The sequence below is a fragment of the Chelonia mydas genome, chromosome 14 (assembly GCF_015237465.2).
Source record: "Chelonia mydas isolate rCheMyd1 chromosome 14, rCheMyd1.pri.v2, whole genome shotgun sequence".
NCBI classification, from domain to species: domain Eukaryota; kingdom Metazoa; phylum Chordata; order Testudines; family Cheloniidae; genus Chelonia; species Chelonia mydas.
In genome coordinates, this window is record NC_051254.2 from 7,995,613 (window position 1) to 8,019,163 (window position 23,551).

A 23,551-nucleotide genomic window follows, 5' to 3' on the forward strand; every position below is an offset into this window, starting at 1 on the left:
CTGGCTTGCAATATATATATACATATACATACACACACACACATATGTATATACATATATTTAGTTTCCAGTATTTAGCTCCAAGCTGTGGAACCAATTAGCAGATGGAACAGAAAATTAGATCTACCATAGCCTGCAATGTTCACTTCACTCATGTTTTTGCCCATAGTAAATTTCACAGCCCTGGGAGTTGCTCCAGTATTAGGAACGAGTAATTCCTCGAAGGAACCACAAATGAAGGAATGGGATTGGCAGCTGGTTCTCTGAAAGACTCAAAAATTTAAATTACATTATCCCACTCCAGGGCTGCAAAAAGACGATTTCACTTCCTCCATGGCACTTTTGATTTCCTAATTCCTGCTCCACCACCATCATATAAACAAAACTCCTAGGACCATTGTCTCATTAAAGCTCTTTACTGTTTGATGTTTTTGTCTCAGCAGCCTAAGAGAGCTGTATATGCTCCAGACCTTACTTTAACTGCCCTAGGGTAGGAGGCGGTAATATACTTATAACTGATAGGCATATAGTTTCTTCAGAAGGTAGGTTGTTTAACCCTTCTCCCACAACCTGTTACAACACAGAATAGTTATTCCAGCTTTGAGATAATTTTACTCCCAGGGACCACTATGGTCACTGAGCAGCCATGCATCAAGGTTAAAAATATTTTGGAAATTAAGCTCACCACCTACCAACTGGCTCTGCCACTTTTCACAAGTTGGCACCTTGTAAAAGAAAAATAATTGTATTTATAAATTGTCTTCTACTGGACGGCTGAATTCTTGTTGAATCAGCTGGCCTGAAAGGGAGTCAAGTTCCACACCCTGAGCAGTGGCCTTTCATGCTGAAGAGGCTACACAATTTCTTTCGGTTAACGCTTATCCTTAGAGAGTATTTGAGGGGCCATAACTGAGCTTTACTTAACCCAGAGTTTTGGTTGGACTGTACATCTATTGGGCTAACTGAGTCACAGGCTCTGCATTCAAGGGGGCATCAATGCAGAACGCTGATTATGGACACAGAAGATCTACAGAACACAGAAATAGGTAGGGAGCCTCAGAAGGGTAATTTATTAATTGAATTTAATCTTAAGAAAGCATGCTGATACTTGGGCTAAGCATGGAAACTGACAAATTTAACCAGGAAACAAAGACTAATTTCATTTTGTCATTCATAATTCACATACTCATATTGACAAATTCTGCTCATTCAATTCCATCCACATATAGTCCAGGGCATGTAGACATCTAAGGTCATACATCTTTCAGAACTTGTCTATTTTGGTACCAGAGCGCCCCACAGACAAACAGTCAAGAATAATAGATATTTGTATGGGCATGGGAAGGAGGCAGTTGTTAATGGAAATTTTGATTTTCAGTTCGTCAAAGGTTTTTTTTTCATACAATTCAAATACAACAGTATAATTTCTAATTTATCCTATGAGTAGGCACGGTGTAGCACAGAATTAGGAGTCAGAGGATATGAAGTTTATTCCCAGCTATGCCAAAAAGTGCTTTGAGACCCTCACATGGAAGTGCACATTTATATAATTATTTTAATTTAGCAATTGTAATAAAGCATCAACATTTTAATTATGTTTTATGCAGTTTTAGGGTATGGTTTGACACTACAATCCAATTGATAATACAAGACTAAATACCACACAGGCAAGAGTTTAGGTAGTTCTTCCCTAGGATGATTCAAGAAATTGAAGAGGTCTTTTAGCTCCTCCTCCAGCACCTTCTGGAGAAGGCACTTTAGCATGGGCAAATTTACCTAATAATCCATTCCTCCAAGTTTTGGGAGGGGCGTTGGTCTGGTCCCCCACCCCCAATAAAGCATTTCCAGCCTCAGTGTTTTTAAAGCAGTAGGAAAAGAAGGAAGATCTATAAACAACAAAATCATCTAGCTCATTTATTCTAATGTAAATGCCATCTTTTTTTGGCACACAAGAGGCTACTGAAGAATTACATCATGGCTGGATAGTTGGTCCAACAACAAACCAAAATTAAGTGGAGGAGGAGAGACAGCAGAACTGAACTACAAGTTTAGTATTTTGGAAGAAGTTCAGCCCATGCGTGCGCACCACTACACATCACAGCTTAATGGTGTATTTTATGGAGCCAAAGCCTATGATAAAGCAGACAAGCTGACAGCTAACCAGCTAAGGCAAACAGATGCAGGTACGTTCTCAATCAACTGTAGAGAATCCAGACAGACAGATCACTATCTACCTAGTTAACCAACAGATGATGTGGCCCGATCCTTCTAACTGCAATGGCACAAGGATTAGGACCAAGATCTTGTATGTCCATTTACAAAGTAGGCAATTCAGTAAATATTTGCATATTTTAACAAGCATTAACCGCTCAAGTCGAAGATTAATAATAGAGCAGTGATGTCCAACCTCTGGCCCTGCAGAGCAATGTTTAAAAAAAAAAAAAAAAAAAAAAAACATGTAGTTGATTACAAATTGAAAATGAGTTCCCTCAGCCACACCCTGAAATTTTTAAACTGAGGAGTTCTGAATCAGACCCATCGTTAGGCAGAGGAAACAGCGGGCATGGTCACCCCAACTGCCCCCCACTACTTCTCCTGCTCCCCACAAACACCTCTGCTCCGAGCCACAAGCACTGTGAGCAGCTCTTGTCCCTTCCCTCTAGAGCTACTCAGCAGCGCACCCCTGCTGACAGCCTGCTGCATTGCAGCAGAAGGGAGAAGGCAGCTCTGCCTGCTCAATTCTCTGCTTCTCTGCCAAGCTGTCAGAGCCACAGGAAGAGCAGGATAGAACTTGAGTGGCCTGAGTTTAGGGAAATAGTCAATTGTGCCTCCTTGCCCTTTATGAAATAATTTGTTTGGCCCTCAGGCTGAGAAGGCTGGACACAATTGTGGCAGAACTATCTATGGAGCACAGAGTTTAAAGACATTTTCTTACCAAATATAGGTAAAGCATCAAGTAAAGATGGCTTCTTGGCAATCATTTTAAAAAGACAACAAAAGCCCATTGGAGGTTTCTTTTATTATGATTATTACTAGATTTCACTTAGAGTACCTAATTATTAGAGCTAAGTGAGTGGCTGATTTAGCATGAAAGCTGTTTTTGTCTACCTTTTAAATACGGTACGGATCACAGATCTATAATGACTTAAACACAAAAATCTATGTTTAAATCATTTAAGAGTGAGAAAATAAGCTGGCAGCAGAAAGGAAATTCAAGATTAAAGACCAGAACACTACCAATGGAGAGGGGTTTGTACCAAAATATCGCAGTCTAAAACATTAATAAAAAGAAGTTACTAAATGGATTTTATTAAATGTCTAAACATTGGGAGAAATACTATTAATGAATAAGGACCAAATCCTGCAATCTTTACTCAGACAAAACTTTCATTTCATGTCAATTACTGACTTTATTTGGAGTTTTGTCAGGGTAAGGACTGCAGGATTTGGCCATAAAATTTCCATCAGCAGCAATCAATAACTTTATTGATCCTGATGCTCATCATAAAAACTACGTAATTATATAAAACTCAATACAACCACACAGTCTTTACAAATCAGAGGTTTCAAAACTGCGAGTAGTGATTCTAATTAAAAGACATTCAATACTAAGACAAATTAGGGAGAAAGCATAGGAAATAGTAAATATACATTCACTTTACCATGTGCCTAGCACTACACATGGTGAATCTCAAGAATTCCAAGTAAGACCATGAGCTTATACAATTTATTATCGCTGGTGAAAATGGAATGTGAATTACTCATAGCAGAAGACCTTAAAAATCAGCTAAGGGGCTTGTGGTAAATTTTTCATTGGGAGAAGGATGGAAGTTGGAAAGCAGATAAGGACAAGGCCCCTGTGACTTGAATATTTTCTAGATTTTTTTTTTCAAATTACCAGTGAATGTGGTGCTTGTTTTTTTCATTTACACATGCACCTAGAGCTCTGGTGCATTTTATAATTTTATAAACTGGAATAAATAAAACAGACTACGACACTACACGGAAAAAATAATGTTACATACAAACAACCTGTTAACTACCATCTCACTGTGTCTGTGATTGCATCAACATTTTACACACACAAAACCATGACTCATCAGTGTTTAATTGTCAACACTTAGCAAAGATCCAGCATAAATCAGAGAATGTTATTTTAATAAAATATGGAATAATATGCATACCAACAGCTATATCATCTTATATAGTAACTAAAATATATATATTACAAAACTATAATAGACTCCTAAGTTTCTACTGACCCAATTTTAAGGCTCACTCACAACTCTGGATGAGGCTATATGATTGTAACTCCAAGTTGCCACTCGACTCCTTTAGATTAGTCAAAATTATTATTACTTATTTCTTTTTCTTATCTATAATAATAATAAAAACTTATTTACTTTTGCCTATATATTTAAGAAAATAAGTCAAACCACAAAAGAGTGTTGTTCCAGCTAAGAACTGCAAAATAAAGTTGCACATCACGAGAAAAGAAAACAAAGCTCTTTGCAGGCAAAGAATTCTACTTTCCTGTTGCACTCCTGGCTCAGCCTGATAGTTGTACCATGAACAATCGTACGTCCACAAACCAATACTTAATAACATGAGAGTAGATAATGACATCAATGCAAAAGAATTATGAACTAGATTGCAAAAAGAATGCTACCTCCCAGATGTGTGGGATGGAAGTAAAAGGGAAAAATTAAAGGTTGCGTCTGTTTTCCTCAAAAGCATAGTAGCACATATCTCTGGCATTCGCACGCTGGTCATAAGGCTACTGCAGTAATATTATTTATGGCAGCGCTCAGAAGCGTGCTATGCACGACACAGAACACTACAAAGGCTAACTCCCTACCCCGAACAGCTGACAATCTAACCCATTTTCTAGAAAGAGATGAATTACTCCATTTATAATGACAGGTTTCAGAGTAGCAGCCGTGTTAGTCTGTATTCGCAAAAAGAAAAGGAGGACTTGTGGCACCTTAGAGACTAACAAATTTATCTGAGCATAAGCTTTCGTGAGCTACAGCTCACTTCATCGGATGCATTCAGTGGAAAATACAGCGCATTCCACTGAATGCATCCGATGAAGTGAGCTGTGGCTCACGAAAGCTTATGCTCAAATAAATTTGTTAGTCTCTAAGGTGCCACAAGTACTCCTTTTATAATGTTGTGCAATGCAGACAAAATGGCCCTATGTTCAAAACTGATGTGAAATCTGAAATCAGTCTAGAGCAGAAGTGGGCAAACTACAGCCGGCGGGACCGTCCTGCCCAGACCTTGAGCTCCTGGCCTGGGAGGCTAGCCCCCGGCCCCTCCCTCGCAGCCACACCGCCGCGTGGGCAGCACTCTGGGTGGCGAGGCTGCGCGCTCCTGCAGGGCAGCGCAGCAGCATGTCTGGCTCCAGCCAGGCGGCGCAGCTGCCAGACGTGCAGCTCTGAGCAGCATGGTAAGGGGGCCGAGACCGGTGCTGGGGGATTGGATAAGGGGCAGGGAGTCCCGGGGGGCAGTTGGACGGGGCAGAGGCTCAGGGGACGGGTAACAGGGGGCGCTTGGATAGGGCAGAGGTTCTGGGGGGGAGACAGGGGAGGAACGGGGGGTTAGATAAGGGGTGGGGTCCCATGGGGCAGTTGGGGTGGGGGGTCCCAGGAGGGGGCGGTCAGGGGACAAGGAGCAGGGGTGGTCTGAGGGGGGCAGTCAGGGAGCGGGAAGTGGGGGGTGGCAGGCTGTTTGGGGAGGCACAGCCTTCCCTACCCGGCCCTCCATACAGTTTTATACCTCGATGTGGCCCTCGGGCCAAAAAATTTGCCCACCCCTGGTCTAGAGCAAGAAGAAAACTTATGTCTAGGGTTGACTATAGCACAGCGGCACTTCAGAACTTCAGCTACATGGCCTATGAGAAAGGTGACTAGATCTTAGGAGAAGGAACATAAAGAGGTAGAGTGCTCCAAAAACACCACATCTTTTAACCTAAAGCCACTCACTGAGTAAGTATTTGTATTGTCTTTCCACCTAGAAGAAAGGCCAAAGAGAGGATAGCCAATCAAAAGGGCAAGTGGTCAATCTTTACTCAGGTGAGTAGTCCATTCACATCTACTGAATAAGGGCTCCAGGACTGGGACCCAGCTTCAGAATGGATGGGTGGTAGCCAGTCCTTGGATGCTTTAAGCAGGGTTTATCCTCCACAAATCAACAATAATAAAAATGGGATGATATTTTATATTAAGGAAAGACCTGACCCCAACTCCTGGAGCCCTTGAACTCTACAGACATTACGTATGGTAAATAAGACTTTATAACATGCTGAGACAGATTTCAATACAGATACCCATAAGGTTTTATTTTGTTTACTGATTCCTTTTGTTTTTACTTTGGAATCAGTGGGAGAGAGAGAGGATAGTCTGCACTGACACTGGCAGTGACATTATATGTGGAGAAAATGGATAAGGAAAAAAAGAAAGACCATTTCAAGACCTTTCAATTAACTTCAGCTAGTGGCCCCCTAGGATTGTTATCCCTTATTTAAATTGCAAGTGTTATCGCCTCAAAACCTCTACCCAATTTACACTGACAACTCCTAGTCAAGGGAATTGTCCAACTGATTTAGCTGTGGCATGTCAGCAGCCTTTAACAAGGTATCTGTTGAGCAAATTGAGACCTCCGGCATAGAATTTGAAAATTACTTGCACAATGTATAGGTCTAACTGCCTCATCCATCACAACTCCATCACTAATTTCTTGATCTACAGCCTTTCAAGTGATCCATTTGTTCAAGGCTGTCCATAAAGAGAGAGAGAGAGAGAATGTGCGTGTGCCAGAATTGCCTGTACAGTCTTAATTCACCTCCTTGTATACAGCATTATTATACAGTCTAATGACATGATCACATATTACTTCTTCCACAGGACCCTACCTCATTCAGTGCACATAATGGACAGTGCGCATTCACTGAGCATCAATTCAATATTGTGTTTTCTCCTCATTGTTCAATGTGTGGCCCCGAGCCATACTAGTAGAGACCACCTATGAAAAGTTAGGTTAAGTCACTTGCCCGGCATCACATGGGAACTCTGTGGCAGAGGCAGGGATAGAATCCAATTCTCCAGGGCAGCATTCAACTGCTTTACTCTTGAGACCACCCTTTCTCATCTTGCCATCTCCTATTTCATTCATTACACACCTTCCAACTTCTGCAACAAATCAGGCAATGGTCCAACAGACAACAGCCTCCTTCTGTATACAACCCTGATTCATCCCCAGAGCCAGGTCCATCCTGTGCATTGAATGAGGCAGGGTCCTTTGGAAAAAATAGTATATAATCATGTAATTAACAACTGTAACGTAATACATGTGTACAAGGGAGCTGAAGTAAGGTTGCTCACATAACCTTAACTGAGGCATTTCCTAACTTTTGAACGCATAACTCTGCAACCTTAATAATGTTCTGTTAACAGGTTTTTCCTGTGTATAATTTCCCAGATTTTTTAAAGAGAAAAACAGAAATTCCATCACACAGCATCATATTGAAACCAATTCATCAGCAAGTAGAGTTGGAACCTTTAGTTCCATCGCACAGACCTCTGCCACTTGAGCTAACAGATATCAATCAGGGGGTAGCTGTGTCAGTCTGTATCCACAGAAACAACAAGGAGTCCGGTGGCACCTTCTGAAGAAGTGGGGTTTTTACCCACAAAAGCTTATGCCCAAATAAATCTGTTAGTCTTTAGGGTGCCACCAGACTCCTTGTTGATTTTGAGCTAACAGGGTAACGGACAGCAGCAGTAGGTCATCATCCTTTATGTAGAGCAGCATGAGAGGATGATGCACTATTCCAGTGTGTTTCACAGACAACTGCTGACACCAGAGGAATGGTGAGACTCAGGGATCTTGGGTTCTATTCTAGGCGATGGGGGGAGTGTGCTCTAGTGGACACAGACTTTTCTGCCCTAAGTATGACCCATCCGCTCTGCCCCCTCCAACCTGTCGTTGGCCCAGTCCTCTCTTTTCCCTACTCCTGGCTCCTCATCCTGATCCTACTCTCTCTCCTCACTTAGCCAGTCCCAGTCTCCACCGCTCAGGCTTCTCATTGCAATGTTATTCTCCTCACCTAGCCAGTCCTAGTCTGACCCCTCTGGACTCTCCATCCCAGTCTCCCGCCCTCCACTCCCAGTCTCCATGCCCAGCTGTTCCGTTACTCCCATCAATTCCCTGTTCTTCATCCAATCTGTCTCTCTCCCGCGCTCTGGCCTCCATTCACCCTCCTCCCTGTCCACATTTCTCATCCCCACTAACTCCGAGTTCCAGTCTCCCACCTCATTCAATCTCAATGTTCTCCCACTTCCATCCGAATCCTTGTTCCAGTCTCTGTGCCCTACCAGTACCAGTTCTTCTACTGTACCCCAGCTTCGTCAGATCGATGGTCCCTCCCGGCACCCTGCCCCACTGGTTCTCCGACCCAGTCTCCTCCCCATCCAAACTCCCACTTTCAATTTCCCTCTCCCGCACACTAGCCTCCAGGCCATCTCTCCCACCCCCAGACTTCAGTCTACCTCCCCCCACCCACTCTGAGGATCCATTTCTTGTCCTCTCTGCATTCAGCTCAGGTGGCTTCTTCCTCCACACTCCCAGGGTCCAGCATGGGGGGCACAGAGAGCACAGGAGAAAGTCTCCTGCTCTCAGTTCAGGTGCCCTGAACCCAGGACAGCACACAGCAGACCAGAGCTGCAATTGCAGAGAAAGTCCTGCTTAGCCCATCCGCAGCATGCACAGTGTGAACAGAATATTTGGGAATTTTTCGAAGTCTTTTATTTTCACCAAATTTGGATAGATTTTTATGAAATGACAAAATACACATCCTTGAAACAAAGCCCATTCCTCCCCTCCCCCCAACCCCAAGTCCCTGATCCAAGGCAGGGGAAGTGCTAGAATTTCTCAATGAAAAGGACGCTCGAATTTTTAACATAATGTATTTCACCCCTAACCCTATTCTTGGAAATGACTAAACAGTTTTGGGTGAATTGTTTTTTGTTTTTTTATGAAGCCTGTCAGAAAATTTCAGCCGAAATGGCTAAAGTTTGGCAAAGTGATAAGCAATCAAAACCAGAGTTTTATGACAGGAAGTGTCAGGCTACCTTAATAATGGGCAGTATTACCAGCCTCACCTACAATTCTTTCAGCTTCTTTAAAGAAAATCTCCTTCTAGGCATAAAACAATTGTTCATAATAGCTCAGTCCCTCCGTTAAACTGCAGTAGCCTGTATCCTGTACAGTTACGTGTTCGTATCACTCGGTCTCAAATAGATGTTCTCAAACGTTTCCATGGTGTGGACCATATCTTAATAGAAAGATTCACCAATGATCATATAAGTAAGTCTGCGAATCTGTCATAGAGGTCACGGATTCCAGGACTTTCCGGGACCTCCATGACTTCTGCAGCCGGCAGCTGTGACTGACCCCTGGACCACCCAAGCCTGGGCTGCCCCCCGCCAGAGCTGTGGGAGTCCTGCACCACCCCCCGCCGGCACCAGCACTGGCGGTCCCAGGCCGGCGGGGCTCTCCCCTGCCAGCAGCAGCAATCCCATGCCACCCCTCTCCCCCAAGCACCAGCGGGCACCCAGGAGTCGCCCCCAGCACCAGCGGGCGCCGCAGAGCCCCCCCCTCCAGTACCAGCGGGTGCCCCGGAGCCCCCCACCCAGCACCAGCAGAAGCGCTGGAGGCCCCCTCCAGAGAGCAGCTGCACTCTTGGAACCCTCCAGAACACCAAAGATTTAGTCAGGGCTATTTATAGTACAAGTCATGGACAGGTCAGGGCCCGTGAATTTTTATTTATTTTCCGTGACCTGTCCATGACTTTTACTAAAAATGCCCATGACTAAATCTTAACCTTAAGAATAATAATAGTTCTTACTAGGTATCTGAACAGCTCCTGGCACAATAGGACCCTGATCAGCATCTCTGGGCACCAGTGAAATATAAAATTTAATTACAATAATGGAGAATCCTGGTAATCCCACAGTTGCACAGTAAACTTTCAATTACCAATACTGTCCAGTGCCGGGTTGTCAGACATTGCCAAAATTATTTTTTCCAAAGCATCTGCTGTGTGCACAAGTACTTGTGGATCTCGGCTACGATCCAATATCTGTCCCCTATATTTTCAAAGTGATGCATGGGGTTTACTCATGTCACTCTAATTAATATCAGTTGCAGTAACTGAGCAAGGCCTCCACGCATTCCTTTGTAGATGTAGAGGTCTACGTGGACTGTTTTAAAACACATTTCACAGATTCAAAGACAACAGATATGCTACAAACATATCTCATAATGCTTTAAATATTATACTTAGCACTTTATCTTCAGAGAGCATTTAGTCTTAATTAGGCCAGGTCTACACAATTAGGCCAGGTCTACACTAAGAAGTTAGGTCGACCCAGCTATATCGCTTGGGGTGTGAAAAATCACACACCCATAAGTGACGTAGTTAAGCTGACCTAACCCCCAGTATAGACAGTACTAAGTTGACAGAAGAATTCTTCTAGCTAGCGCCTCTCAAGGAGATGGACTAACTACTCCCATTGCTGTAGTGAGTGTCTACACTGAAGCACTGCAATGAATTAAGTGTAGACATAGCCTTAGGCTCAGGAATTTCTAGCTCATGGCCCCACGCTCAGATCACAACTCTCTCAGGTTTCTGCAGTACAATTCTTTTAAAAAAAAATTATTTGTCCCGTTATATCCCTTTCTGGGAAACGCATGAGAAATTCTATTTCCCGACAGCTCAGTGGTTCCAAGTCTCAGTGATGCAGTCCTACTGTCACGCTGCCAGAACAATTTGTCCTGAAATGTTCAATTTTCATTTTCATACAAGAACATTTTCCACTTTTGACATGTCCCAGTCCTGCAAACCACATGACTGAGGCTATGTCTACATTACCGTGGTAAGTCGACGTACGCTACGCAATTCCAGCTACGTGAATAAAATAGCTGGAGTCAACGTACCTTAGGTAGAGTTACCGCGGGGGGTCGAAGGGAGAAATTCTCCCTTCGACTTACTTTACTCTTCTTGTCGGGGATAGAGTACAGGGGTCGACTGGAGAGCAATCTGCAATTTGGCAGGTCTTCACTAGACCCACTAAATCGATCACCAGTGGATCGATCTCAGACAGTCGATACCAGCTGTACTCTAGATGTAGCCTAAGAGTATGGCTACACAGCAGTTTGGCATGTGCCTCCCAGCCTGTGGAGGCAGACTCAAGCTAGCTCTGCTCAAACCAGCACATTAAAAACAGCAGCATGGGTGTTGCAGCTTGGGCAGCAGCCTGGGCTCTTAAGCCCATCCAATCACTTGGATCTAAGCTCCACTGAGTAGCTAGAGTCTTCACAGGAACCATAAGTTTGTCTACGCAGCCTGGGAGGCTTGCTCCCAGTTATCATGTAAACTAGTTGTTTTGAACCTTTTTTCATTTGTGGACCTCTAAAAAATTTCAAATGGAGCTCTAGACCCCTTTTGAAATCTTGACAGGTTTCAGAGTAACAGCTGTGTTAGTCTGTATTCGCAAAAAGAAAAGGAGGACTTGTGGCACCTTAGAGACTAACCAATTTATTTGAGCATAAGCTTTCGTGAGCTACAGCTCACTTCATCGGATGCATACTGTGGAAAGTGTGGAAGATCTTTTTATACACAAAAAGCATGAAAAAAAAAAAACTGGATTTGTGCTGGAAATGGCCCACCTTGATTATCATACACATTGTAAGGAGAGTGATCACTTTAGATAAGCTATTACCAGCAGGAGAGTGGGGTGGGGGGAGGTATTTTTTCATGCTTTGTGTGTATAAAAAGATCTTCTACACTTTCCACAGTATGCATCCGATGAAGTGAGCTGTAGCTCACGAAAGCTTATGCTCAAATAAATTGGTTAGTCTCTAAGGTGCCACAAGTACTCCTTTTCTTTTTGAAATCTTGGACAGTCTGCAGATCTCTAGGGCTCCACAGACCACACGTTGAAAACCACTGGTGTAGACATATCCTAAGAGCCCTAGCTGAAGACCACGACATTGATCTTTGAACAAGGTCAGGCTTCATCTACAGAAACAAGTCATGGCTGCACAGCTGGAGAAAAGAAACAAAACCCTAAGTTTATATTTCTGTTGGATACATACAACAGGCTTCACTATTTCAATCCATCCCAGAGGCAAAAGAAAACAAATCTTGACATTAACTATCAGTTAACAGTGCATAAGTTCACAGATTGAAAAGACAAGTAATTTAGAAATAAACCAGAAAGTTGTGTCACAACTCAAGGTAGGTTTGGGTCTTCATTGCATTATTATAATGGACATAAACCCATTCATTCCTGAATTATACTTCGTCTGTGAGCTCTTTGGAACAGGGATCATCTTGTTGTTCTGTGTTTCTACATGCCTTGCACAACAGGGCCCTGACTGGGGCCCCTAGGTGCTACCACAATAGAATTAATAAATAAAATAACAGTACAGACAAGGTAGGTGAGATAATATCGTTTATTGGACCAACTTCTGTTGGTAAGAGAGACAAGTTTTCAAGCCACACAGAAATTACCTCACCCCCAGCCTTGTCTCTCTAATATCCTGGGACCAACACAGCTACAATAAGACTGCACAAAATAATAGTATAGGTTACAGAAACACTCTAGACATCTTTTTTCCAAAAAAGATGATACCTTCGATCGTGTGGGACATTTGCTCTTTTGAAATTCACAGCAGGAACCAACCACTGCAATTAAAAATCACCAGTATCATTATCACAAACTTGGAAAATCCTTTTTATAAGAGGGGGTTTGAAATGCTACAGCTTTAGAAACCAGTGTTTTGTTGTGGGAGTTGTTTTCAAACCTCATGAGCTTAACCATATTATCCCTATTAGATCTGGATCGGGCTTTTATAGCCATTCCCCTATTTCCCATAAATCACTGCTTTAGTAATAACAAAATACCCAAAGGCATGAACAAACATGGTTACCAGAAGGGGCAGTGTTCTGCAGAACTTGCCTCGCCTATAAATACAGATGTTGGGGCCTCTACAACTTTCCTTCAAACAGTAATTCCTAGGAGCAACACTCCAGGGCCCAGGCTAATATAAGTCTTGCCATGTAAGTTTCCCCAAGAGCATTTACTCTATTTATTCTCTTTTAAAATGAACACAGACATAGGATTTTCCTAAGTCTTGAATTTAAAACCCCAAACTCTAAAAACAAACTAAAAAAACCTTTCTTTTAAAGTTTAGGAACATTTCTCTCATTTTCTTCCTACTTCTAGCCTTAATCTAGGAGAAGCATTAAGGACTTGATATGGCTAAACTGAACAATTCTGGCAAGACCTGGAAAAAGAGAGAGTGTGTGTCTACCTAGCCTAAGGCTGGCAAAACTGAAGTCACTCACTTATTCAGAAGCCACGTTGACTGTCCTTCACCATCCTATAGGAGAGTGCTGTAGGAGTTGGCCAAAGTGCCCCAATCCTATAAACACAAACCTCTATAACCAAAACAGCACCTCCAATAATATCATGCACACAATGCTATCCTAGGATGCCACTTCAGTATTGACTGAGAAGCACAGCCCCTGAATTGCCAATCTCCTAAGCAACCCTAGGATTTTCCTTGGAGGTCTCCCTTCTAAGCAGTAAGAAAAACTGATTTTGCTTGACTCGTGAGATGACACAAGCTCAGAGGCTAAAAAGTTATTTGCTGGATGTATCTTCCGACTCTCTAAGAATAGTTGGGAATCCCACTAGTCGGTGAGGAATTTAGATGAGCTCTGGGGAGGGAACATTCCTTTGGAGAAGTATATTGCCTTTTTTTTAAAAGGTACCTTAGGAGAAAATAAAATAACCACACAAGAAATTAGAATATTGTATGAATAAATACCTCTTACTTGTGCATCTTCTTGGTCACTATATGGTGCCAAAATAACTCTACTTTTTATCGTGAGGGCCTCCATATTTTAGTCCACAAAGTTACGTTACTTTTTTGGTTTGCTAAAGCAGTGTGTACTTTGCCAGCAAATTAACCTTATATTAAACACTTCTGCTACTGTGACAATGCAGATTCTCAAGAGCAGCAGTCTCCAACTTCTGCAGAGTTACTTATTTCCTTTCTACTATACAATAGGTCTCGGTTTGTAACATGGATGTCCCAAAGTTCTAAGCAGTATAACTTTAAATGTCAGTGGTAAACAATATTTTTTATAAGAAGAAGATATATATACATACAGAGAACAGTGGAAGAAGATCATGTTCCCCAGGAATCCATCCGTCAGGGCCAGGCTCAGCACCGGGATGTTGTTCTTCTGTGCCCAGTAATAGACCGATTCAGAGTTGTTTATTTCCTTGTCCAGCTGTGCGGTCATTTTGGACGGGGTCCATTTCACACCCTCCATGTTCTGCTCAGCGACCATCTGGTCCAAGATGGGCATCAGCCAGTCTTCGAACTTGCAGTAGTTGTCATTGGGCACCAGCAGGTTCCTGATCCCGTTGATCCCACTCTGCCGAAGCTCCTTCCCCCGCAGGCTGAACACCCCCACTTAAGTAGGTGCCAAGCATTTGATGAGATCCTCTTCCACGCCGCCTGCTGTGGTCACCAGCACATCCACCATGTTGTGCTGCACCAAGTAGCAGATGGTCTCACGGATGCCCGAGCTGATGAGGTTGGAGGTGAAGACCAGGAAGATGGTGCAGCCCAAGGGCTGCCAGCGGCAGGGGTTCAGGTTGGCGTTGGTCTCCTCCTCCTCGCCCAGCAGCTCCAGCTTCACCACGATCACCCTGTTGATCTCCTGCATGGCCTGCCTGAAGCTGGTGGCCTGGAAGCCGGTGGTAAGATAGGACTGAATCCGAGTGCGGTGATCCAGCCCTCGGTCGAAGTGGTAGCCCCGCACCTGCAGGCTCTCATGTTCTCTGTATGTGTGTGTATATATATATATATATCTTCTTACTATATGTTCCGTTCTATGAATCTGATGAAGTGGGCTGTAGCCCATGAAAGCTTATGCTCAAATAAATTTGTTAGTCTCTAAGTTGCCACAAGTACTCCTGTTCTTTTTGCGGATACAGACTAACATGGCTGCTATTCTGAAATATTTTTAGAATGTGTAGCTATACAAAAATCTTGCTACACAAACTCAGCACAATGTGGTAGAGAAGCTGAAAAGCATTGCCACCATTTCTGAATAACACTTACTCTACTGGCCACAAGGCCAGCTTGGAACAAGCCAAATGCTGCTCCCGAGGCAGTGGATCCTAACTTTCACTTAACTCCTATAACTCCAAAATATACAAATTCAGATCTCCTGTCTTGTTATTCTTCTTAACCCTCTAGTTAACTCACTAGAGCTCTCAGAAGCATTAGTCCTGCCATTGATTAAATGAGGATAGCTCATGAGATGTAGTCCTCAGCCAATATATAACCCAAAGATTACAAAACATCCACCTATATCTGGCCATTCTTGATACCAGAGGTATCTCCTGAGGCCACACAACAGAAACAAACCAGGCAGGGGATTGTAATAGTGTCTCAATACATAATATCATTGCAACCACTTTTCTAGTGACTCAGCAGCAGTGGTACCATACTGGGGCTACTGCTTCTTCGACAAGTAAGACGGTTTACTATTAATACCAATTCTCCTTTCTGGTAACGTGTGGGGTTACTTTTACTCTAATCTGACAAAGATTCAACACACACCACACCAGTCAGAAAATTTGGTAGCTCACTGCCCCCTGATAAATGGGATGGGGCAATGGCAATAAATGAGGACTTTCAGTTGTGGAACGGATCATCTCAAGACTTGTAAAATGGCCTTCATGAAAAACTGAGGGCCTTGGGCTTGCTGTTGCCTTTGCCTACAGTCTGGCTTTCACATCATGAACCTGCAATGTGATTGTTTGGGCACAAAGGGAAAAAATATGAGGTAAAAAACTGAGAGTTGCTGTAGATGACATTGTGACTGCCCACAGAAGCCTTGAGCATGCCACAAATAGAGAAACACGTAGCCAAGGCATTATATCCACTGTAGCTAAGCCAGACATTCTAACTTACCATTGCAGTGGAAAGGCAACAAGAAGACAAATTTCAATGTAGGTAATTACATTCTGCATGCTTAAATTCCCCATGCAGTTTCAACTGGATACTGTGTTCTTTACCACCTTTCCTAACTTAGCATCCAGTTTTCAGCGTTTGACTCCTGAAAGGAGTACACTTCCGTGGCGGAACAAATTATCCCTGTATAGTTTGGATCTCACTTTGTAAAGCACTTATGTGGGGAAGGGAGGAAAGCACAATATGAAAGATTTATTTTTGCACAAGGCATTTGCATTATATAGCACCACCACCATAACAAAATCACCACATGCCAGTCTGTGTTTCCAGACAGCAATCTGACTTTGCAGAAAACATCACTGTCTATAGGAGGGGGGTTTTTTTGCCAGAAAGATTAGGAAAAGGGCTCAGATGCTGAACAAAGTCTACTGGAAGCAACACATGGAGAGAAGAGAAAAAGTTGTCCTGTTTTCCTGGTTAAAACTTCCAGTGAAACTCTCTTAAGCCCTGTCTGGTTTTTTATTCAAAAGTATGTCCTATATGAACTTTTCAAATCGCAATTTCTGTTTTAGTGTTCTCTTCCTCTTTTTCTTTGGAAAAAAGGATGAGTAGTACCTAACTCCCTTTACTTGACATCTGGAATGAAGACACTGGAATATACGCATACTATTTTCCTATATACAGTCTCCTAGATAAGGCTAGGACTTTTAAGAGGAGCCCTTACTATCGCCCAAGGGTTGCTAAAAAATGATAAAAGAAATGGTAAAACAAATAGGAACCAAAAAAAAAATAGTTTATTTGTTCTGATAATCCCTAATCCATGATACAATTTCTAAATTTAAAGGGAAAAAATAGAATAAAATATTGTTCAGTGCTTTTAGCACAATGGGGTCCTAGCCTTGAGGTACTTCCACAACACAAATAATAAATAATAATAAACGCACAACCCTGATAGATGATCGGGAGAAGAGATCTGTAACAAAAATCCTGCTGCCATTTCCTCCTCCATACTAAGCAGTCGGAGGACTTTGGTTGAAGTGGAACATTGTGATGCTGTTCCAAGAAGACAACCCTGATAGGGGCTCCTCAGGCTAAATGCCCCTCGCACCAGGGGCTCAAGTAGATTTTAGGGACCAAATCAGGGCTCAATGCACAGAGATTCATTAAAATCCATGGTTTCTTGATCTACTGTACATCTATCCACCAGCCATTTCCTACCATCCCGCTGCTCCAAGAAGGGGAGCACACCAGCTGCACAAGATATTCCAACCCTGAGGCTGCACTAGTAGCCACAAAGCAGCTCCACACCTTGCCGCTCATTCCGCAAGCAGGCTCCCCTGGCTCTCCCTCCTTAGGCTGGGGGGCAGGATCTGGGACACAAAGCATACAGTATGTCATCCCAAAGCTCTTTGCTAATTTAGACCTCACTCCTGCAATCAGATCTATATGGATACCACTGTCCTCAATGAAAGAGCTCCACAAGGGCACAAGGACCATAGGCCTTAAACTGACATACCAAGTTATACACAGGGACCGGGTCAGTCACTACTAAAGTGAAGCCACCTGTACGATGAAATGCAGTAACTAATGCAGAATGATAGTACAAAACTGCTTTAAAACACACACTGGAAGTGAGGAAAATACTGAACTAAAATTGCAAGGGGAATTTAAGCAAGCAAAATAATTATCTGTGTTGGAGGAAATCTTTCATCAAACTATCATATTAACAGATGCAAAAAACAAAAATAATTATACCTAGCTCTGATATAGTGTTTTTCATCCATAGAACTCAAGGCTGTTTACAAAGGAGGTCAATATCATTATCCTCATTTTAAGGATGAAGGAAATGAGAAGGTACGGGGTGAATCAACTTGCCCACAGTCACCAATCCCAATCAGATTCAGTGCTTGACCCACCAGGCCTCACGCCCTCCCCAAACACTCTTATCTACTGTTACATATATTTTTATTTTACACTGAGATGGAAATTTCTCTCTGTCTCTCTAAACCCGAAACAGAAAAAAATTCATTACAAATGAAGGCCCTGATCCGGCAATCACAGCTGCTAACATGGACCCATATGCCCATGAAGAGCCCCTCTGCAGTCAATGGGACTCCACACAGGGGCAGGAGTCCTTGCAAATAAAATGTGGATTAATGTGCTGCTTGCATATCTCACTTTAACCTTTAGTCACCAGAACAAATAAAATATATACTTCTACAGCCTTTCAAATCTCAGCTCTAAAATACTGATTTTTTTTCCACCAATTAATCTAGCTCATTGAAAGTAACATATGTTCATACAATAAGAATTAAGGGGGACGACTGGGAATAAAATTTACATTATACACCTCATTTGGGGAGGTAACAGCTCCTCGTTTATTTTTCCTGAACTCAAAGTTTAACATTGTATTAACATAATAAAATGAAAATAGAATACATTGCATGCATTCTGGCTGCTCCTCTGCATAACAATAAAGGAATACAATTCTGTGGACTAGAGTAAAGTTGAGACACAGAAAACTGAATACATCCCCTGCCCCTAACAATTTTATGCAGTGAAAATCAGGCCTGCCATAGTCTCATTCATCTACAGGGAGAATCCTTCAGTCTTCATTAACCTGAAAGCATTTTTACAAAGTAGCGCTCACTCGCTGACTGTAGGATTTTTCCTAGTTTGTTTCAATTTAACATTTAAAATCTCCTGCCTTCTCTGGAGGTTGGAGGAATTACTACCTCACACTCAAATTCTCCCATCAAAACTAGCTCTGATGTTTTCAGACCTACTGACTTTTCACTCACGTTGTGCTTAATTTTTTAAGCAGGTGTCCATCTTACAACTAATTGTTTCAATAAGATTGTACAACTTATAAATATTACTGTAAATCTCACTTCTTCCAATCATCCCATGAGGGAAAACAATGATGTGAACTTGACAAGTTGACTCATGTTGTGATCGGTTTTTTAATTGTTTTTTTCCAAAGTGTCTGTTCCTTCAACAAAGGATTGTTATTTTATTTTTTTCACTATTTCAATGATGCTATTTTGGAGGAGTAGAAAAACGATGAAAGTACCCTCCTATTCACAATATGCCAGCTTGACCAGCCATGATGAATGCAGATCTCCTATTTGGGTCATTAATTGGAAAGCAGTTCTAAATCTCATGACTGATTTTTCCCCTGTTTTTTCAATCAGATTGCAGTTATGTTACATTTTACTCATTATTTTAAATCTCCCTCTTCAAAATCACCCAAGCTGGGACTGCCCCTCTGAAAAACAATAATGCTAATATGACAAATCCTCATTCATTTTGCAATTCATACTAAAGGACAGTTTGTAAGAGTGTGTTTTCATCCAGTAAAAAGAAGGAATTTATTTGGTCTTGTGTCAATGACTTTTAAAATCTCCCTTCATTCAAAACTACCACTGCTTGATCAACTCTGATATATTCAGACCAACCAACTTCTCATAGGTATGAAAATTATTACAAGAACCCGGTCCTTCCAACACTTAAATGCAGATAATGTCACTCATGGGAGTAATCCTAGCCAGAACTGGTGTCTCTGTTTGCAGGTTTCCGCCCTAAAAGAGTTGTTAAGGCTTTGTTTGGGGGTTGGGGGGGGGGGGAAGGTGTTCAATAAAACCTTTCCACTTTTCAGCTTCCACAAGATTTTCAGTGCATAAACGGTGATCTCAGAGGGATTTTTTGGGTTAAGTCTCCTCACTTCACATTGCCTTACCTTGGGACAGCCCCCGTGTAACAATCAAAAATGCAAGTTTACCAAGACCTCGCTCAGCTGGGGATTCATTTTTAAAAATCTAACTTTTTTTTTTTTACCCCTCAATAAACCCTAAAAAAAATTTTTTTTAATCACTCCTTTTCTTCCGTGGGGTCAGCAACTCCCCCACCTCACCCCACCCGGTGTAAAAACCAAAGAGACCCCCCACACACACCGCCCAACCCCACCCCCTGAAGAAACCCCTGACCTGGGGGTTGGGGGGCGGGGGAGCCAATTGTGTGGGAGGCATCTGCCAGCTCTGCCCGGCCTGGGGCGGTGTCTCTCTCTCGCTGGGTGTCTCGCGCAGGGGGGGCAGCTCAGCAGCCCCCCGGGCTCAGGCTGAGGCTGGTTGTAAACAGCCCCTGAGCTGCTGCTGCTGCAGGCCCCTCCGCAGACACAGGGCCCTCTCCAGCCGGCGCTTCTCAGCCTCCAGCCCGGCCAGCTGCCTCGGCCCGAGCCCCCGGGGGGCGGCTGCGCCTCGGGGGGGCCCCGATCCCCTCCCCGGGGCTCTCCCAGGCCGGGCCCCCCCACCCGGGGCCCCCACAGGAGGGGAATAGGGAAGTCCTGACTTACCTGTCATTACTTTCTACGCCATCTTGGATCCACTTGTCAACGTCCCCACAAAGCATTGTGGGAAAAAACCTCCCCCCACCCCCTCTCTCCTTCCCCCCAGCCCAGGAGCAGAGCAGAGCAGAGAAACTTAGAGGGGAGGCGGGCGGGGGGGTGCTGCTGGTGGTGGTACAAACAAAGTGGGGAGCCCCATCCCAAAGGGAAGCGGGGGAGGAGCGGAGTGCGGGCAGGGAGCTGCCTGGCATGCTCCTGTCTCTGGGGCACTGGGGCAAGGTGGGCTGCCCCTTGCAGGGTTTTCCAAGAGGAGTGAAATCGCCGGCTTTCCGTGCACCCCGCAAGCAGCTTCTGGAGCAGAGCGTGACTGCGTTGAATCGTGTGGTTTCTGCTTGCTTTTTTCTCTCCCCCTGGCCCCCCGGGAACTTTCCTTCTGGGGAATGTGTCACTGGCATGCAACAAATCGCCTAGGTCAGGACAACAGGTCTTAGAGGAGCAAATGAATTCATTATCTGTTTTCCTTGCAAAATAAGTATATGCCATATTTCTAAATGAGATTTATATATATATATATATATATATTAATGTGTCATTGGATTTGCACACATAACTACATGTCACTGCATTTTCTGGGGTATGGTTTATTGGAAGTAGGTGTTTTCTCTTGCAACTTTTTATTTTTCAAAAAACATGTTCCCCTTCAGAAATGCATTATTGGATATTTATGCATGCCACAAAATGTCTTGTATGCCAGCCTCTGGGGCAAAGTGCACCAGTGCGTTTAAATGTGCTTTTGCCTTGCACTTTATTATTATAATTTTTGCAATAATTTGCTTTCCCCACGTGGGATTGTATTAGTGGCTGTGTATATATACCAAATAATACATGGACAAAAACAGTATAACGTTTCTCAGGAAAGTATGTTGTTGTATTTAACAATATTTTTTCCCTTATAATTTTGCTAAAGAACTTTCCCTTTTGGAAACCAATTTCTGGCTCTGCATGAATCTCAGAAACTATTTTGTATAACAGGTTTATTTTTGCAAAGAAATCTTTCCTGTTAGCAGTGTATTATTGGCTCTGTCTTCAAAATGTTTAGCAGTCATATTAGTTCAAGTATTTTTCTTCACAACTACCATGTTTTGCAAAATAACTTTAGACATATTATTGACTCGGCTTGTATGCATGTCACAAAATGCCTTGCTTGTTATGCTTTGGGGCAAATAACATACAACTACAGTACAAGACTGGAAAAATTATGATCTGACTTCAGCCTTTTAAGGTAGGTCACTTATGAAGTACGATTGCAATTGTTTTTTAAAACTTTCCCCTCTACTTTTTTAATTAAGAAAAATACAGGATTCAAATTGGTTTAGCACTGAATTGTTCTAAATGCATTTATATTTAAGTTTACACTGAAGATCATCTGAATTCCTTGAGGACTAACCACTAACACATAGAGCCTTTGCCACTGCAAGCACAGAGACTTGTGCCCAGGAATAGGAGTTTCAATACTCCTATAACACATTCTTGATTATTGCAAAGAAGACCCTTTGCAGAAGTATAAATACATAAGGAAATAAATTGCAGTGTGAAAACTTTTGCTGCCCGGATGTTAAATCAATGCACTTCTCTTCCTTATTCAACTTTAAAGACATGTTTGCCAGCATGATTAACTGTTTCAGTGCCATGGTGGAGGCCCTGTCAGGGGCTGCTGAGGAGGAGTGTGGTATTTCCACTCTGAGAGAGGGAGGACGCCATTTCAAATGACAAAAATATTCTTGTGCAGCCTGCTCTGGGCCATCACTGCTGGCTGGGGAGGGGCTGCCTGCCTGCATGCCACAGGCACCCATCCCCCAAAGTAAACATGCTGCAAATGGGAATCAGTCACAAAAAACTTCCACCAGCCCAAACGACCTTTCCTTTCTGTCATAAAATGGAGCACTGTGACTTTAAATGTCTTTAACTGCATCTGTGGAAACCCTTGCAGCCACACTGAGCGAGGCCCCCTGAAGGACTTGTCCTCCTAGGTAACTTAGATTTGGAGGATATTAACAAGACCCCTGTGTGGGACAAATCAACTGTCAGTTTATAGCCATATATCTTTTAAAAACACCAGACTCACAGGAAATAGTTAAAGGATATAATAGTTAAAGAATGTTTCACATCTAATTAACTTTTTACTATTGTTTTCTGTTCTATCCTTTGCATTTCATTCAGCCAGGACATTTGAAATAGACAAGTCAGTGTCACTTTTTGTTCCTTGTCAATTTCACTTTCGACTTTTCATACACTTTCACAATGTTGCAATGTTTGTGTTGAAAACTGCTGAGGAGTTTTGCCTTTTTTTTTTTTTTAATCAACTGGAATTTAGAAAGGAAGGGATTTAGAAAAATAACATGTCCACTGGAACTGGGGGGGGAAATGAAAACTTCTCTATTTGGCTTAGGTTTTACAAAAGCTTCTCTTTGCCAGTATTTGATCTTACTGTGTCCCTTTACACGCTGTACAATGCTAAGAATTATTTTCTGTAGATAGTGATTAAACAAAGAGAAAAGGATGTGACACAATATGTCAGGGTGTGAGTGCATTTTGCTATTCAGTCTATATTATATTATTTCACATTTACCAGGAGCTTTTCAAACTACAGCCCAGAAATGCAGTGACCTCTGGGAAATGATAGCAGCCAACAGCACACAACACTATCCAAAGATGAGAGTGGGGAAATTCTGGCCATGGTATTGACAGAAGCCTCCACTATTATGAGAAATGCCATGTGTAACATATAATACTGACAGGTTTCAGAGTAGCAGCCGTGTTAGTCTGTATTAGCAAAAAGAAAAGGAGTACTTGTTAGTCTCTAAGGTGCCACAAGTACTCCTTTTCTTTTTGCGAATACAATACAGAGAATCTACACACATATTTCATCTGAAGATCTTGCTGCTTAAATTAAACCCCTCAACATCCATGTGAAGTAGCAAGAATTGTTGCATTTTGCAGAGTGGTTAATTGTGACACAGGAAGGTAAATGGATGTGCCCAAAGCTACAAATGGAATCAACAGCAGAGAGATGGGATTCGCTTCTAAATCCCAGTTTTTTGCTCCTCTGTTCAAAACATTACTCTATAGATTCTGATCCTG

General features: G+C 42.6%; 1 protein-coding gene and 1 pseudogene across 4 annotated transcripts in view; both read right to left on the bottom strand.

The window, feature by feature from the left end:
* The window catches only part of HELZ (helicase with zinc finger), a 155,264-nt gene extending 134,483 nt beyond the window's left edge, over window positions 1–20,781 (bottom strand). The window contains exon 1 of one of the 4 annotated variants that reach the window (XM_037913350.2): window positions 20,420–20,781. The gene's annotated coding sequence lies outside the window, so the exon portion shown is untranslated. Of the gene's footprint in view, window positions 1–7,183; window positions 7,205–20,054; window positions 20,300–20,419 lie in introns of those variants that run through there. The other 3 variants (XM_043527736.1, XM_037913354.2, XM_037913352.2) reach the window with 3 other exon arrangements.
* On the bottom strand, window positions 12,529–20,475 carry LOC102932115 (annotated as a pseudogene).
* Window positions 20,782–23,551: the final 2,770 nt, after the last annotated feature.